The 17,840-nt window shown below is 46.1% G+C and overlaps 1 protein-coding gene and 1 long non-coding RNA gene across 2 annotated transcripts in view; one reads left to right on the top strand and one right to left on the bottom strand.

The window, feature by feature from the left end:
• The window catches only part of SUSD6 (sushi domain containing 6), a 91,774-nt gene that overhangs the window by 6,853 nt on the left and 67,081 nt on the right, over window positions 1-17,840 (top strand). The gene's annotated exons all lie outside the window — the stretch shown is intronic.
• LOC117022761 (uncharacterized) lies at window positions 13,395-16,943 on the bottom strand. The gene is made up of 3 exons (XR_004423119.1): window positions 16,199-16,943; window positions 15,905-16,064; window positions 13,395-13,919 (listed from the first exon to the last, which is right to left on the bottom strand). It is a non-coding gene; the product is annotated as an uncharacterized LOC117022761 (long non-coding RNA).

The following is a 17,840-nucleotide window of genomic DNA, read 5'->3' as shown; positions in this document are numbered from 1 at the left end:
GTAGTTTCACATCATACCAGTCTGTTACTGAAATGATGCAGTTAGCTGGTCTTGCTTTCCCTGCTCCTAGATCCCCACCGAAAGCTTTTGAAAGCATGGTATGTGCAGGCTACCTAATCTCTTTATCAGAGGGTCAGTATGGCTCCACCCCAGAGAAGCATGTGGGACACAGGGCACATGCCTTTTGTCCAATAAGCCAGACAAAAACCAGGAACTTGAATTATTTTCTCCTATACTTGTATTAGGTTTCTGTACCTGGAGCCAAGCCCCAGGATCAGTCCTTCCAAAAATTCCTGTGTGTGTGTGAATGCAGCCATAACTTCCCTGCCACAATTCACTTCCAAAAGTTTTGGATTTGGAATAGGCTCTACCTGTTAATGCAAATTCTATTCCCAAGTCCTAGGAATCTCAAATGATGGAATGAAGTGAGACAACACTTATCTGAAGGTTCAAATTCTTGACTATAGTATCCAGATGTTACCACAAAACTCCTTGCACAGCAAACTGCATATGTGCCGAGACTCTGTAGGCTCAGGAGAAGCTAGAATTGGAACCTCCTCACTTTATAGAAAGGAAAAATGGGAACTGGATGTTCAGAGCTGACTTGCCTGAGTGGTGACAGGGCCAGGGGAGAAGCCAGGGCCCCTGATGACTAGTCTAGTGCTTTCTCTACCCCAGTGTATTCGATTTCTCTTCTCCTTTGGGCCTGTCCCGGGAAGGGGTTTGGGAGCCCATCAGGGTGTGTGATTCATATTGTTAGGAACAAATTCACGCCCCTTTTGTGATTGTGGTTTTGAGTCTAATAGTGAAATTACAAAGGGGAATGAGTCTTTAAGGGTAGAACTGTTCTGAAAACGGGCACTGTTATTCTTAGGTTGGGCCTGCTTAAGTGTTTTATCTCTGTACGGTGCTGCTTTGCAGTTCAAAAATACCACCTGACTCCAGGCCAGTGGGAAGTGTTCTCTGAGTCATTTCCCCCTTTCTTGGGGTTCTCTTTGCCCAGGTGGGACAGTGGCAGGAACTGGTAACATTCTAGGTGTAGTAGAACTGCCCAGTAATTGGAAACATGTCGGGGGGTGCTGACATTCCCTCCCTCCTACCCCACCAGCAGACCAGAACCCTTCACAACTGTGGTTCTGATTTCCTCAGGTTTATGTTATGTGGGATCAGCCACCCATCCAAATGCAGTGGGATGCATGTCTCTGAACAGCCAGAAAGGAAATAAGCTGCCTGGGCTGAGGTCGTACATGCTGCCTTTCCCCATCCTGAGAGCCGATGAGCAGTTCTGTGTGCACTGGGTGCTGCTTTTCCGTTGGCATGCTCAGGACATTTATAGAGAATTGACCAATAGTGTGTTGGCTGGTCACACCTTTATCACTCCTTGATTCCAGTCCGCCTCCAGGTAGAAACTCTGTCACGGGAAGGCCATCTACCTCCTTGTTTCAATCCTGTGGTGAATTTGCTTGTTACGCAGCAGTATGGCAAGGAAAACAGGCTCCGGGTTTCATCAGAGTTCGTTGGTCCATATTTCTTTCCCTTTACATGCACTTTCAAGTCATAATAATTTATGAACTGATAAATCTGGTTGGGATGTAACTTCATGCTGGTGGGAGATGGGTAGATGGTTGCTGCAGAAACCGAAAGGAAGTAGATCTAGTGATTTGTTTGGCAAGTATTAGTGAGTAGCTGTGGCTACGGTAGTATACGGTTGTGAATAAGGAACAAAATGGACACAGTATTTGTGCTCATGGAGTTAACGTTCTGGGGGAATAACCATGGATTATTTCATTTGAAAGTAGTAGTAGAGGGATCTGTTGTGTAAAGTCGACTTTCAGCTTGACTACTCTGAAGGAGTTGCTCTGACTTTTTCAGTGACATCTGTGCCCAAAACCAATAATCCCCCTGGAATGGAGGAGGTTTTTAAAAATATCCTTGAAGAGTCTGTCCTGGCCTCCCAAACAAGGAAGCAAGTTGCCTTTCCCTATAGAGTGAGCTAGGTCTAGGAGTTGAGTCTAGTGTGAGGATGCCTGGTTTTTGGCTTTTACTTAACCAATCAACTTTTAATGTGGGAACGTTTTCTGACTCTGAAATACCTTTTTTTTTTAAGTTAAGAGAGAAAAGCAGGTGTGTATTCAACAGTAAGAAATTGGGAAGTAGGATCAGTGGTGTGAATTCCTTAGAGAATCTTTCTTCCATTTCCCTCGAACCTCAGTTTTACATCTAAATGTTGATTTGTGATCCCTTTTTCTGATATGTCTGTGGCTGTATAACCTACTGAGGGCAGTAAAGGACTTAATACAATACTGGCAAAAATAAAGCTCCCAATAAATGCATGTCCCCATATATTTTACCTCTAAGGGTAGCCATTTCTGTGTAGGCCCAGGTTCTAGGCTGACATCGGAAGTCCCCTGAGGTCAGTGACTGTCTTGTCCACTCCTTTGTACTCAGCTCCTGGATTAATTTGTTGGTTGATAAGTAATTGACAAAGTATAGAGAATTAAAATAAAAAGAGTGAGAGGGCAGGGTGACTTTGAGCTCATGAGCCTTGATGACAAGGAAACAGAGTGGGATTATTAATGACATTCTAAAAAGACGTTTGGAGGGAGGCCTGCTTTGAGTGAAAACAAATATAAACTGTGATAAAATGCTGTTAACATTCACCAAGTTCGCTGTGACTAGTGCCAGGAAAAGAAGGTAGCTCAGGAACCATGGAGGTGGGAGAACCGTGAAGGAAAGAGAGGGTGTTAGCGGTTGTCCAGAATGTTGTTTTTGTGTATTTGTTTGTTTGTTTGTTTTAGCATCCACTGTGAATCTGGTTGCAGGCAACAAAGTGGTTAACATAGGATGGCTTGTTTCTGTGTTCTCCAGAATTGAGCTGTTTTGGGGGTGGTTCTAGAATTATAAAATATAATTATGTGGGTCATCTCCTTTGTGGGTCTGTGTACGCTTTTGAAAAATCACATCTTTGAAAGAAGGGCTGCTCTCTATAAATACTGACTGCTTTTCTTGGGATATATGCAAGCAACCGTAGAATGAACAGATTTCAGAGCCTTTGTTGTTGATAAAACTATGAATAGACACAAAGTAGATATTTTTCAAGCAATGCATCTGAACGCATTTATTAATTGAAGAAATATTTATTGAATGCACTTTCCCATATCATCATCTCCCCACAGGGATTTTTTGCAGCACAGGCTAACAAATTTTTTGAATTGTTCTCCAGTGTTTGGGTTAGTCTCTTTTACCCTCATAGATTTCAAGCCCTTAAGGATGGAAAGTGCTGGTTTAATTTTCCTCTGTTTTCTCTGCAGGCTGGGTATCCGTATTAGTAGCAATAAAGATTTCTTCATTTTGCAAAATGCTTTCCACAGAAGACATCATGTAATGCTCTGAGAAGGGTTTTAGTCCCATTTTACAACTGGGAAAGCCAAGGCCTTTGATCACAAGTAGACACTGAGCAGCCACTGTACACGTAAATATTCTGCTGAGCCAGCTGGGCTCAGGCGGAATCAGACATTGGTATCCCGTGCAGGGGAATGAGAAACCTCCTGGATTGCAGACTGGCTAAATTTTAACTTGCTCATGAAAAGCAGTAACACTCTCTTTCCTGTTCTCCCACCCCCATCTCCACATAGATTCTCTCAAGGTCACGATATCAGTATATTTTTGTGTACTGATGGGACAAAAATGTGAAAATGTACCTAATTTAAAAAGGCAACTTTCATCTGAGGAAAAAGCTTTCCCATGTAGCCCATGGGGTTTTATTTTTTGGAGGAGCAGGGGAGGCCGTCGGGAGCAAACCCTGGTATCTAGAAATTCATGCAGTTTTGGGTTATTAGAGAGTCTAGTTGGAGCTCTGCCAGAGCAGAAGTTCAGAGTTCCTTGGGTTCCAAGGGCTCTGTGATGGGGATTTTGAGTGGTTCTACGAACATATCTGTATCAGGCATTGTTGCAATTTTAATTCTGTCTTTCTGCACATGTCTTCTGACTCCAAGTAGCAAGGGTGAGCCCAGGGCCTCCCCGAGATGCCCCTCATATTGTTTCCAAAGGAGTACTGTCTTGGCCTCAGAATTCATGAGGGTCCTGAAGGAGTGTCCTTCCTTTTTTTTTGCTGACCTAGGGACCCATGGTCTCCTATCGGTGAGGCGTGACCTCGTCTTGCCCATTGTCCTGCCCTTGTTTTCAGAGGCAGAGGAGCCTCTGAAAGATGAGCCTGTGTGGGCAGTGAGGATGTAAAGGTGGAGGTCCTGCCTCACCCAGGACAGCTTCGATTTGAGGAAACATAAAGCAGTGCTGGTGTTACTGGGACAGGGTGTCCTTGGCCAGTCCTGGCTGGTTTTTCCATTTAGTTGGGAAAGTGGAGGAGGAAGACTGGCTCTGGGCCCGGCATAGTTTCCCCCTTTCCTATGGGGAATGAAAACGGGCGATTGTTTTAGGAAGTGGCTGCTGAATGGGAGGCAGTGGAGGAGAGCAGGCCTCGAGTCAGACGGGCCCTGCTCTCACTCTCCCTCCGCTTAGCCACTTCCCAGCGTCTGACCTTGAGCAAACGTAAGCCCTCTGATCCTCAGCCTCATCTTTTGTAAAATGGAGATGATAATTACACACTACCTATCTCTAGAGGAATAGCTACCGAGATATTAATGATTACCTGGGGTCAGGAATTCTGGGATAAGGAAGGGAAACAGGAACTAACTTCTTCAACTTTTTTGTGTCATTTGAGTTTTTTGCTGGTATATCTGACTTAATTAAAATTATGTTTAAAAGTATTTCCTCATGGGATTATTACGAAAATCAAATAAAATAGGATATTTAAAACACTAGATACAGTACCTGACAATCAAAGATACTCAAATGGCAGTTTTTTTGGGGAAGAAGTGATATTAGTAGTCAACCCTTGCTCTTACAGTGTTAGATTTTGTGTCTAGTTAGTGTGGCTTTGGGTAAGTTTCTTTGTTAAGCCCCATCTTCTTCCACTGAAAATGGGGGTTAACCATAGTATCTTACATGTGGAGGGTTTGGAGGAGACATGTAAAGCAATCAGCCTGCTATTTGGCGTATAGAATTGCTCAGTAAATATGAACTGTTATCAGCACTGGCCAGGGCTGTGCATGTAAGAGGCACCACCAGTCTGGACAGAGAGGGGCCGAGCAAGGGGAGAGGCCAGCTTAGGAGCAGGTCCTTTCTCCCCTTCCCAAGGCAGATGGACCACGTACAGAATGACAAAAGGGAGGGGCTTATTTCCTCTCTCTTTTCTTCCACGTCCTCCTGGGAGACTCCTTACCACTGCCCTTGCAGGCTCAGGTCTCTCAACTCTTTCAGGTCTGGCCTTCTCTGTTAACCTGCCCTGCTGCTGGGATGGATCTACATGACAGGCTCCCAGTGCTGAGTCTGCTCATCTCGCTCTGTCATCGCGGAAGGCCTGCACGAGGGTGGGCTCAGTGTCTAGGGAGAGGCGTCTCTCCACACCACTTTGGTCCTGCCTGTGACTTCCCACCTCTCCATAACTACCTGCCTGTTTGTGGGACTGGAGCCAGGCTCGGTAGGAAATAGATTTTGAGCTTTGCTATCGGCTCCTGTTCTGTATATTCACATTTTGAGAGGAAACACCCATGAGTGATTTCTGCCCAGTCTTGTTTCCAGAGAGTGATTCTCGTCCCCCGACTCGTTGTGGGGGCCAGAGCCGATCACGCTTCCAGTTTCTCACCTTGGGTTTGTACAGTGTACTTCTCACCCTTGCCCTTTCGGTTCTCTCTTTATCAGACTTTACCTCATTTGCATGCCTTCTTTGCACGTCATGAGATACTTAACCAGCTGATGAAAAATACAGGCACTACAATGTCAAATGTTTACCAGTCTGTTTGCTCAGTGGAGTGGATGAAGGTGTGTGCATATTTGTACAGACTTTTGCACTTGATAGGTTTTACATTGTTTTCATGTCTTTTACATACACCTTTCCCCAAATTTACATTTAGTGGTGGCTGGCAAACCTTAGTCCATTTTCTTTGGACTATATCCTCGCGGTGGGTATTGGGTTTGCATTTTATAATTGCTCCTCAGGAGCTGAAGAGTCTGAGGGATCTGCTCCCGAGGCCCTCACTTTTCATTCCTTAATACCAACCAAGTCACTGCACCTCTGGACAAGTCTGCTCTGATTCCCAGCCTGCTTTCTTTCCCAGCCTGGTTTTTTTATGGCATCAAAGTGCTTCCTGTTGGCTTGGCAAAAGAAAGATTCTCAGATGACCTTAGAGACCTCATGGAAAGGACCCTTTTACACTTAGCTAATTGCACAATGAGACTGTTCAGTGGAAAAATTACCCTCCATCTGCTTTACGAAAGTCCCTCTAAAACACAAGTTGTTCAGGCTGTTTATCACGTTTCTGTAGTATTTATCTGATTTTTGAAGATAGATATGCTTAAATTAAATCTGGTTATAAGGGTGATGCCTAGAAGTTTTGGAGGAGATACTTATAAAAGAACCAAGCTCTGGGTTGGTTTCAGGCCTAATCGTGAGCTTGCAGGAGCAGCGTTAGGGCGCTGGGGAGAGAGGATGGCACACTGCCTTGGAGCTGTCATCTTGGAGGCACCTTTTGGGGACCATATTGTAGGCAGTCCCGGGGCCTATGTGAGTCGTGCCTGGGCCTTAACAGAAATCAGCCAGGTGGTGTTTCCAGTAAAACTGGCAGCTGTTCTTACTGTCAGAATTAATTAAAAATGTTTTACATGTAAATGTGGAATTATGGGAATCTTCCTTTTGGGGTTTTCGTGCTACCCTTGCCTCATAAAGGCCTTTATTTATCCCTTGCTTCTGGCCAGAAGTGACTCTCAACTCTGTTTTCCCATCCCCTCTGGTGACTTTCCTCACAAATGAGTCGTTTGTGGTGGAGAAGTGGGGGACCAGTCCTCTCTTCAGTGTAATTTGAAGGTTGCTGATGGGACGATGTGCCCAGAACATGCTGCTGCACAGATACCATGGTAATGAAAATGTTCATCATTCGAGTTATTTCTGTGGATTAAGGTATTTGGATGTAGCAGGTGTGATACCTAGAAAGAGTGGCTGTATCAAGGTCACAGGGCCCAGAAAAGAAAAGCAAACTGTGGGGAGTGGGGCAAGGCAGGAAGCATTGCACGCATGCTCTGTGCCAGGCCCTGTGCTGGGTGCTGTACCGAGGGGGCTTATTTTCACTGTGAGATCAGAAAACCGAGCTTCAAAAGTTAAGTACTAGAATTTACTGGGTTGGAGCCAGAACCAAGGTTGGAGTGATTCCACAGCCTGTGTTTTTTTCATTTTTTAAATAAAATATCTGGATTAGGAAGTGGGGTGGAGGATGGGGTGGTGAGGGTGACAGAGGACAGATGCCCGGAGAGAGGAGGACGGGCCAGGTAGGAGCTGCAGGGGAGCGGTGGTCCTGGGTGGAGGGTATGGAAAGGAGAGGTTGGTGAGAAAAATAAACCAAAGTAGACGAAAAGGAAAACAAAGTTGGGGTATAACTTGGAAGGGTGTGTACCATTGGTATAATGGCAGCTCTTCCCTGAAGGAAGCTCTGAGGGGTTTGTTTTTGGGCCGGGAGGACCAGATAGCCTCTGTATTTAGGCAGGTGGCAGTTGGGCCCTGCAGGAAGCCTTTTAAACCCTGGTATTTATAGACTGGCCCGTACTCTACTGAAAGGCAGCTCCCATTTCAGTTAGCGAAGGCAGCATTATCTGCCTTGGATACACCGCATTTATAGATCCCCATTTGGCCCAGTGGGAGAGGCTAAGTAATGCCCTGTGACTCCCTATTGCCTCGGAGATTGTGCAAAGACTAGTACCACTAAGTGACCCCTAGCTGCCCCCTCTACTGTAGATGCTCCTTTTCCTCTCAGGGATGAGATGGAGTCAGGAGTGGGAAAGGGAGCCCTCTAGTCTCTGTGTTTAAGGCAGCCAGGAATTCCCGAGAAGGATGATTCTGACTTGTTCCCAGTTCCTTGCCACAAGGCTGGGGTTGCTGTTTACAGTATGGCCAACCCTACATTCAGTCCAATTCAACATTGAGTTATTGATACGTGCTAGTATGTGTGGGAGGATGGTACACAAAGGTGATTGAGACAGGTCTCTGACCTAATGAGGGGATGATGAGTAAACAGGTCCGGCGGTCAGGCTAGTTCCTTTTTCATATAGCAGGAAGTGTTCGTAAATTTCCAGTCTTGTCTAACTTAAATGGTTATCGTGAGGACTGATTTTGTAATAATGAATTGAAAGTGCTTCGAAAAGTATAAAGCTCTAGATTTATGCAAAACTTTCTTAATATTACAAGGTAGACTCATAATAAAAGATAACATGTATTAAGTGTTTTTTATGTGCCGGGCACTGTTCTGAGTGCTTTATATGTATTAGCTTATTTAATCTTCACAGCAGCTTTGAAGTAGATTGCTTACATTATATCCATTTTACAGTTGTGAAAATTGATGCCAAAAGAGGATTAAAAACACCTTTCGAGGATGCACAGCTGGTAAGGAGCAGAGCCAGGCAGTCTGAACCCTTGGCCACACCATGTGGCCTGTGTAAAGACCCTGAAGGAGTCCCACCTCAAGGGTGGCAGCAGCCAGGACTTACCCTGAGAGACCAAAAGGAGCAGGGAAAGGTCAGGCTGGTGCTCACGAAAGTGTTAGCATTTCTGCGTAACTTAATTCAGTTACTGCAAGCAGTTACGAACTTGAAGCCGTCTTTCTTGGACACTAATGCCGTAGAAATACAAGATAACTGAAGACAAAGAGGAAGGACAGATTGGTGAGCTCAGGTATGTTGGTGGATATTTACTGACTGACTGAAACAGGCAGAACTTTATAGCGAGTGCAGCTTTCTTCAGTCTACAAACCAGTGCAAAGATCCAGGCAATGTGCTTTGTGCTGGGACTTTTAAAGAACACACATTAAAAAAAACATAACTTCCCCTCTCAGCCTATTGCTCTTGAAGTTTCTATTAAGGATATCTGCATTTGATCATTAATATGCAATGTATCCATCTTTGGCAGTCATTTTCCAGAGAAAACAGGTTCATTTTTTGAGACAACTTCTAGCCAGGTAATATTTCTGATGTGGAAGATTGGGGGCAAACATTCATGCAGATCATGGAGAAGGCAGTCTCTTCATCTGATGCATGAGAGCTCTGGGAGTAAATGTCTCTGAATTCCTGTTCACTCCACTCCATTCTGTCAACAGCATTATTAGCTTGTGGTGCCTGTTACTGGAAGTGATTATCTGTCTCATGAGTAATTCAGAGGAGTTAGCCATCACCATCTAAGGACCTAATTCCCAAATCTTGCAGTGGCTTCAGAAGTTTCTTCGGAATACCCCAAAGCAGTGTTTCTCAAAGTGTGCTTTAGAATTACCTGACCCACCCAGTGCCTTGGGAATCACTTGCCTTGTGGGTGGGTCCTGGCATCCGAATATTAAACACACTTCCCTCTGCACTGCTTCCCAAGTGGAGCTGGGAAGCCAAGTCCAAGCCCATCAGAGAGCAGCAAGCAGCAGTGTGAACAATCTTCAAAGCTTCCTGTTTTCTTTTTATAATAAATGGGAATTTTGCCTCCTGTCCCATAATACATATATCCAGGAGAATTTTAATATAAAATCAATTACATTATTCAACATGGAATAAATTTGAACCTCTACCAAGATTGCGTGCCTTTGGGCCAGGCTGCTTAATTTGTAATCTTGGTTGCATGAATTGTTATCTGTGTGACCTTGGGCAAGTTATTTAACTTCTCTGCTTTGCCTAAAAATGAAGATAGTAATAGTACCTACCTTTTAAGGTTGTTGTGAGGATTAAATCAGATACTAGATGGAAGATGCTTAAATCCACGCACAATGATTAAGCAGTCAAAGGCCAGTTAATGATACTATTACTATTATCCTGAGGTTTCATGTTACTGAGAGTATGATCACCCCAGTTACGGAATCAAGCCCTGCAGAATCACAAAACATCCCATTCCCATTGACACAGCCAGACCACAGGCTTATAAAAAAGACCTTTAGCCATCCACAGGAAGCCTTAACAGAGCACTGGGAAAATGCTTTGTGATAACAGGTAATCTCGGGTCACATTCTAGTTTTAGTCCTCTGAGGACCCTGTGTGAAGGGGATAGCATGACTGTTCTCAGGCAGTCAGAATCTGCCACAGGTGGGAGAGAAGTACTTGTGTAGAAAATGTCAGAGAATCCACCACGTTGTTTTAACCAACTGTTTGTTCTTTCAATCTGCACTCTTTTTTCCCCTGTTATTTTTGTTTAATGGTTAGGAAAGAGGGCTCATTGCACTTTTCCTTTGTAAAGGTACACATCTCAAATTCGTTTCCCCCATTAACTTACTGTTGTTTTTTTTTTAATTTAAGAAATCACAAGTTGTACTTGTTTCTTAAAGAAAGATTAGGAAGTAGAGGTTACTCGCAGTCATGTGATTTCTCTTCTAGAGATCACCACTGTTCACCTGTTATTTTGCTACCTTTGTCCAGGACAGTCAGGGATGGCAGAGTGGCCCACAGGGTGTTAGAAGCAGCAGCCGCATTTCTGGATGCCACGCTGGCCCTCCTGTGGCTCATGGCCTTACATTGGGCAGCCCTTCTTGGGGATAAGCACTCAGCAACACTGTGTCCCCAAACATCGTCTCCCCTTCAGAGCAGTTAGTATGGAAGGCCGACTGCTTGTTTCCAGTCCTGCTGCATACTCCAGCGTTTTTGGCCTGGTTCACATAGATTCTGCTCTCCTGGTTTTGTGCTCATTTTTCACGTAGGCCAATCATAAGGAATCTTGGGCCTCTTTTCGCTGTAGGAACTTGTACAGGTCCTCAGGGTTGATAGTGCCCCATCTCATCCCTTCTTTCTCACTAAATGCACCTGGGAAGGCTCTGCCCAGGAGGAAAACTCATTGGGTAGGGAGAACACTGCCTCAGGTCTTTTTAAGTGTCACGTTTCCTCCCCCTTTTCTCTTCTTCCCAGGATGAGACCTGCCAGTAAAACTTTAGTGCAGGACTATTGAGATGTATTTATCACTCTGGTGATGGCCAGCGGAATCGTCATCTCTTCCGTATTGATTCCCTTCACCCTGTTGCAAACGGGAATTACAGGAAATCACAACTAGCACAGAAAACCTTGGGCAGATGGAATATGTCACCCCCATTCCCAGAAACAGGCAGAATGGCCAAGCTGACCTACCTTAGCATTTAGTAGTCAGGGAACCAAAGCATGGCCTGAAGATACAGTCACCATCCGGGACCTGAAACCTGAGTCTTTCCTGCCCTCTGACTTCTGTGTCATCATCACACCCTTCTGAGTCCCTCCTTTCCAGTCATGAACCGGCCCCTGCCAGTTCTTTCTTCTGTAGGTTTCTGTCACCAGCACCCTGGCTGGACCTCTTCATCCTGTTTGACCTCCCAGGCTGCTTTAGTCTCTCTTGCCATGTTCATGTCCCGTGAACAGCATTCTTGTCTCAAGTGAGACTAGGTAAGAGAAGGAAGCTCTGTGTGTGGGAGGGAGGATTTCCAGCCCTTCCCTTGGTAGCAGGCTTCTTGAGGGCAAGGCCCTGAATTCTGGTGCCTCTTACGTAGGAGGCCTTCCGTAAACGCATGTGGAATTGGATCAGGTTAAGATTCCTGCTCCAGAACTTCCCTGGCTCCCCACTGCTGACTGCTCCAAGGCTGAAGTTTTCCGCCTGTTTTCTGTGGCTGCACAGACGGGCCTTACTGTCAGCATTCACTTGAATGCTTAGCGCTTTGTGGGATAAGCTGCACTGCTCTGTGAGAGGTCCTAGGAAAACGATAGGAATTGTCCTGAAGGGTCTCAAACGGAATTTGTTTTCTGTGCTTCCCTTATTCTGGGCCGTGCCCACCGCCCCCTTTCCCCATCCACCTCCCAATCCCCCAAATCCCCAGTTTATCATGCTCACTTCAGCCTCCAGCCCCAGAAATTCCCTCCTCCTTCTCCATACGTATTCAGCCCTCAAAGCTGTCAGCTCACATCTCCCTTTCTTCCTTTTTTAAGACCCTTTTTGTCTTGCTTCAGATCCCTGTCTTCTTCCTCTTTTTTTTTTTTTTTTTTACTCACAAGTGGCTGCTTGTTCTTCCTTATTTTCTAATTACTCATACCTCACGATTCAGCAGTTTACTGGACCTACCTGGAATACTTTTGCCTTATTGCGCGCCTCGTTTGCTGCCTGGGTATGCAGCCTCCCCAACTGCATGGAAGTTCCCGGTGGGCTGGGGCCTGTGCCTTCCGTGCATTTTGCAAGCTGTCTACAGAGGATGGTCAGGAAAGGATGCTATGTGGGGTCGACAGGTAGATGCAAGGGGTAGAACCCTTGGAGATGAATGGTGATCTGACAGTGCTTTGGGAGTGTGGTTCCTAGCAGGATTTTGGATGGCCTGGAGCAGAGCAGGGGTTGGAGGCCAGAAGACCATCCAGGAGTTTTTGGACTCTGCAAACCAAGACCTGAGAGAAAATGGAAAGGACAGGAAGGGTCAGGCTTATCTCCAAAAATTCATCCTGAGATTCTCGTGAAACCTCGGTGTGAAAATGTGTTCCTCCTAGAAGTTGACCAGGGTACTTGAGGAATTGTGGTGAGGTCAGATGCCTGTGTGGTAAATCCTCCCAAAAGGAGGATGTGAAAGGTCCCTGACGTGGGGAAGCTTACTGTTTAAGGGAACAATTAAGTGGCAGACCTGTCAACTGAGGATTTGATTTATTTGTATTCATGACATTTGTATTGATTTCTTTTTGGAAGTTTGGAGATTTGAATGTATTCTGCAAATACAAACATTTTCTTTGTTTGCTTTGTCAGTGATGGGACTTACAGATTTATGTTGCATTTTTCATTTGAAGAATAGATTCTCCCATGAAATTAAAAGCTGTGTCTTCCTCTTTTGACTTGGGCAGATTTTTAAGCATTATGCTGACTTTTCCCCCCATCTGCCTTTTATTTCTTAGACCCACCTAGAACTGTGAAACAGGTTAGTAACAACTGTGGGCTGGGGCCAATTTCAGCCAGCTAAATTCCCTGAAATCCAGTTTAAATCTATGGGGCACATCAAAACTTACTGGAATTCTAGGTAGGAAGTGTGGTTGCAAAGGCAAAGCCATTTAATTGTAGCTTGTACGAAATAAAACCAGCTTGAATTTTCTTCTCATAAACTTTCTCTGAAATATCTCTTTAGATCTTTTATTTTTGGCAAATACTAGGTATTGGGGAGGCAGCCTCATTACTGTTGTGATGGAGGGGTATAAGCCAGTGGGTGATTTCCTAGAATCCTGAGCCTTTAAAAAATGTTATTCCTTTTGGAAAGTATTAAGTGCAGAAGCCAGGCTGTCTATCTCACTCAGATTTATACCCTCTTCCCATTCTAGTCTCCATTACTAAATATTGTGGCCTCAGTCTACCTAAAAACATGATGGCTTAACTGTGTTTAAATGTCTGCAGCAGTTTGGCAATGAAGTTTATTTTAGCCCTTTAATAATTATGAGGATGATAATGTCAATGGAAGAAAAGTCCAAACCTGTGGAGGATTTTTATAAGTGCATTTGGGTCAAACTGGTGACATATTCCGGCAAGCAAAATCTCAACAGATTGAGAAAATGCTCCAGAGAATGACAGTTTTACAGCTTATTTTATACATTAGAATCAAAGGAGGAGATGTAAGGAGGGTTCCGTGACATCCATTGGTGATAGATTAAGGAGGACAGAGAAAGCAAAGCGGAGAAATCTCTAGAATTGGATAAAAGGCAAAATGGAGAAACACTTCTTTTACATTGGTGAGTACAGGCTAGTTAATAATTTTAACATTTATAACACATAGAGCTGGTATGCGGGGAACAAGATAACAGTGAGGGGTTCTGTGGTCTCCTGCTCTGGTGGTCTTGTGCTGTCGTGCTGGGGGCTTGTTCCAATGAGAGATCTAGAAAAGAAAATTTTTCTGATATTTCAAAGATACGTTATCCTAGATGAATAAGAACAATGGACAGCTGGACGGCCGGGTGGCTCAGTTGGTTAGAGCGTGAGCTCTCAACAAGGTTGCTGGTTCAATTCCCACATGGGATGGTGGGCTGTGCCCCCTGCAACTAAAGATTGAAAACGGCGACTGGACTTGGAGCTGTGCTGCGCCCTCCACAACTAGATTGAAGGACAACGACTTGGAGCTGATGGGCCCTGGAGAAACACACTGTTCCCTAATATTCCCCAATTTAAAAAATAAGTCAAATTAAAAAAACAACAAGAACAATGGACGGAGCTCACTTAAGGTAAACATTGACCTTTGCTAAGGAAGCTATAAGCCTGTGATGTGACTATCCGCCATGACCTGCCCAGTTAGGACTTTGTGATCAGACCGTCCTGTGTTATGGTTTCTTTCGGCCTCTGAGTTTGTCAGGCCTGCCACGTGGCCCCCCTGAGCTTGTCAGGTTTATTGCATAGCCCACTTTTCATTCACAGTAATAACAGACACTCAGTGGCAGGTACTCTGATTGAGTTGTGAACTAGTTTTTTCTAAGTCTCCTAGGAAGAAACTCACTATCCATATGAAGGAATTACTGTTAAGTAGAGGAAAACAGCCATGGAGTATAGAGAAATCATCTGCTCAAAGGTTATACTTTAGAGAAGTACTTTGAATGAACTTGTATGTTTTCTATTTGGAATGGGGTGTTGTTGCTTCTCTTGAGAAGGCTTTTTACTATAGTATTATATGTAATGGTTCCTCTGGAACTCACAGCAGGATTCTTTTTCTACGCTGTCCTGTATTTACAGCTGCTTTTCCCCTAGGGGAGCATTCATCTGTCTTAAAAAGCAGAGAGAAAACAAGAAGTTCTCTCAAACAGTGAGGTTTGGAAATCAGAACTGCATTTTCCTTTCAGGAGGCAAGTTTTAAAGGGTTGTTTGGCTGGAAGAGAAGGAAGTCTGGCTTCAGTAACAGCTCTCTCTCTACACACACACACACACACACACACACACACACACACACCGCCCCTCCCCCCCAGAAGTTCCTTGTGACACATGTGAAAGAGTTTAGGACACAGGATGCCCATTATGGCCCCTTTGTTGTACTAGACCAAACATTGCTTTTCAGCCCCTGAGTCAGTCAGTTTTTCTGGCGGGCGTCTTTCTTGTCCTGGGTATCCCTGGGCTGGTGTTGGCCCTGAAAGCCAGGACCAACCTATGGTGATTGCATTTGAGAGTAGGGTCAGAGCATCTGAGAGCATTTTGAACAGAAAAGATTTCTGAGCATTGGGATGTTTTCATCCTACCAGTGCTTCAAGGCCTTGGCGCTCAGCTTCGCCAGGCATCCAAATGAGGTTGGTAAACGGGCTTAACCGTAACGCCCCCTCGCCTCTTTCGGCACAGTTTTAACCATACATTTTTGTTTTCTGAGAAGAGGAGGAATTCTGCTTTGGAGTCGAGAGACTGTGCCTTCTGTTCAGATTCTCTAAAGGGTTACACTCGCAAAGCTAACGAGCACTGTCTTCCACTCCGCACACGCTCTGATTCAGAGTGGGCAGCAGGCTGGAGGTGAGGGCTATTGAAGGCAGATATTGAGGTGACAGGAAGGGCAGCTGTACCCCGACGCTCCAGTGGTTTGCCCCCTTGCTGGTGGCCCACCCCCCACAGCTGAGCCAACAGGGAGGCTTTCAGCTTCCCTGAAATGACTACTTCTCCCAGCTGGCTTAGTGTGACCAGCCATAGGGAGGGGTGGGCTTCCTGGGGAAGAGGGTGGGAGAGTCTTAATTAAACCCGCCTGGTTTGGCACTATCTCAGGCTCATCTCCTTTTACCATGTTGGCTGATAGTTCCCTTCAGCTCTCAGAACAACCCTTCTTCATTCCCAAGGGGAACCCATTTTTGCTAAAGCACACACATAAATACCCACCCCCCGCACCAAGCTACAACCTACCTTGAGTATTGCTGTTTGTGCCTTCTGCCTCTTTTCCAGAAGAGGCAGGTAGCCAGTCTTGCCTTTTCATGGGCTGCTCCTACCACGCGGGAGTTCCTGGGGACGATGCTGCTGGATGGTGTCATCTGGCGGGGCCTGGACGGGAGCCACTGCCTGCGTGCTTAGAGGAGAGAGCGGTGAGAACAGTGCGGGGCTGCGCTGTCTGAGGGGGCCCAGTGCTCAGTCCGACCGGGAGGTATTTGATTGAACTTGGCTTAGTGAGAATTAGAACTGAGTTCTTGTTTAGCCACTAACCATGTGTCCCTGGGCAGGTCATGGTCCGTTTCTACGCTTCAGTTTCCCCCTTAAAATGGCAAGATTGGACTTTACAGGATGAGCCCAAGTTCCTTGAGGCAGTAATGTGTCCGGATCCCAGGACAGACCCATGAGTCCACTGCTGTTGAGGTGAAGCACAGGCTGGAACAGAACAAGCTGCAGTTCCCGGTTTTCTTTTGCCTCCAGGCGTTTGCCTGTGCTCTTCCCGTCCTTGGAATGCGCACGCTCCCTTTATCCACCTCTTGCGCTGTCTGCTAACACCTTCCTGAAGGCCGTGTCCGATTAGACTGCTGCTTGCCCACTCCGCTCGGAGTGCCCTCCTCTGTCTTCCTCTTTGCCCTCTGCCTCGCGCTCAGCCCTAGATGACTGTCGCCTTATTCTTCTTGACCCCATGGTGAGCTCCCAGAGGCCAGAGACCGCCTGCTGTCAGCACCATATTCCCACGGGGCTGCTGTGGTCGGGAGTGCGGTGTGTTCAGTGAGTGTGGATGATGAAATGGCCCTCCTGCACCAGCATGCCTCAGTCCTCTCTGCAAGCTGCACGGGGCCTCCCCCAGCCCCACCTTTCTGATGAGCTGCGTGCAGGTGCTGGAGAACCTTGCGTGACTCTGCGAGTTGATTTGGAGGGTCTTCTCATGGTGGCATAGCGTTTGGTGGTGACGTCACCTTGCCCTACGTCCTCTTTCAAGGTGTTGTTTCCACCTGAGATGGGCCCCAGACTTTGCCCTGCTCCTCCCCATTTCCAGCCTTGGGTGGAGGGGCAGACAGGCACACAGATTGCAGTCCCTGCCAGCTGCCCGGGGCTGGGCCATCTGCTGTTTTCGACAGCGGGTGGGGTGAGGGGTGATCAGCAACCTAATCTCCTTCACTGCTCTGACTACTCGGGTGGGGTCCAGCCCCCCTTCTCCCCACATTCTGTCCTCTGTACTAGGGCTCTGTTACGCTACCCTTCATTGAGGTCTTGCTTTTGTTCCAGCTGCTGCCCCCCACCACTCTGCTAGGGGAACCCTTGCTGCATTTTTTGTTTACTCTGTGTGTGTGCTTTGCCCTTTAGCCCTTGCCCCCAAGAATCTTTATATAACATAAGGCAGCAGCAGCAAAAAAAAAAAAAATCTTTAGAAATGTAACTTTGGACTCCTGTTGGTCTCTGTTCAGATGCAAATGATGAGTCTCTTCCCATCAGAGTTGGTACCTTTGGGTTCACCACCCCTTTTGCCACCTTCCTTCTGGGGAACCTTTGAACCACAGGGGCGGGCCAAATCAGTCACTGGAAAAACTCTTAATTTTGCTTGTGCTTCAAGCCTTACCTCTTTCGGGCCTTGTGTGGACATGGAAAGAGGCGAGGAGAAAGTAACCTACCCCATCACTCTTGGTGACTCTGGCTTTGGAGGCTCTGAAGTGGTGTGTGTGTGACGCCAGTGCTGCTGTTCATAGCCTGTATGTTGAATAACAAGGCCCTAGCTCACCTCCTCCTCCTCTTCATACCAGTCACAAAGATGGGCCTGGGCGAAGGCAGGTGGGAGCTTCGGAAGTAAGGACTTTCATATTTTAAATCTGAGGGCCTAGGCTGAAAAGCCAGTGTTTACAGAACCCTTTCCTGGGTCCCTCATGCCTGAGCTGCT

Source organism: Rhinolophus ferrumequinum, chromosome 6 (assembly GCF_004115265.2).
Source record: "Rhinolophus ferrumequinum isolate MPI-CBG mRhiFer1 chromosome 6, mRhiFer1_v1.p, whole genome shotgun sequence".
Classification (NCBI taxonomy): Eukaryota; Metazoa; Chordata; class Mammalia; order Chiroptera; family Rhinolophidae; genus Rhinolophus; species Rhinolophus ferrumequinum.
Note: the sequence above shows the minus strand (reverse complement) of the source record. Positions and strands in the feature narration are given on the sequence as shown.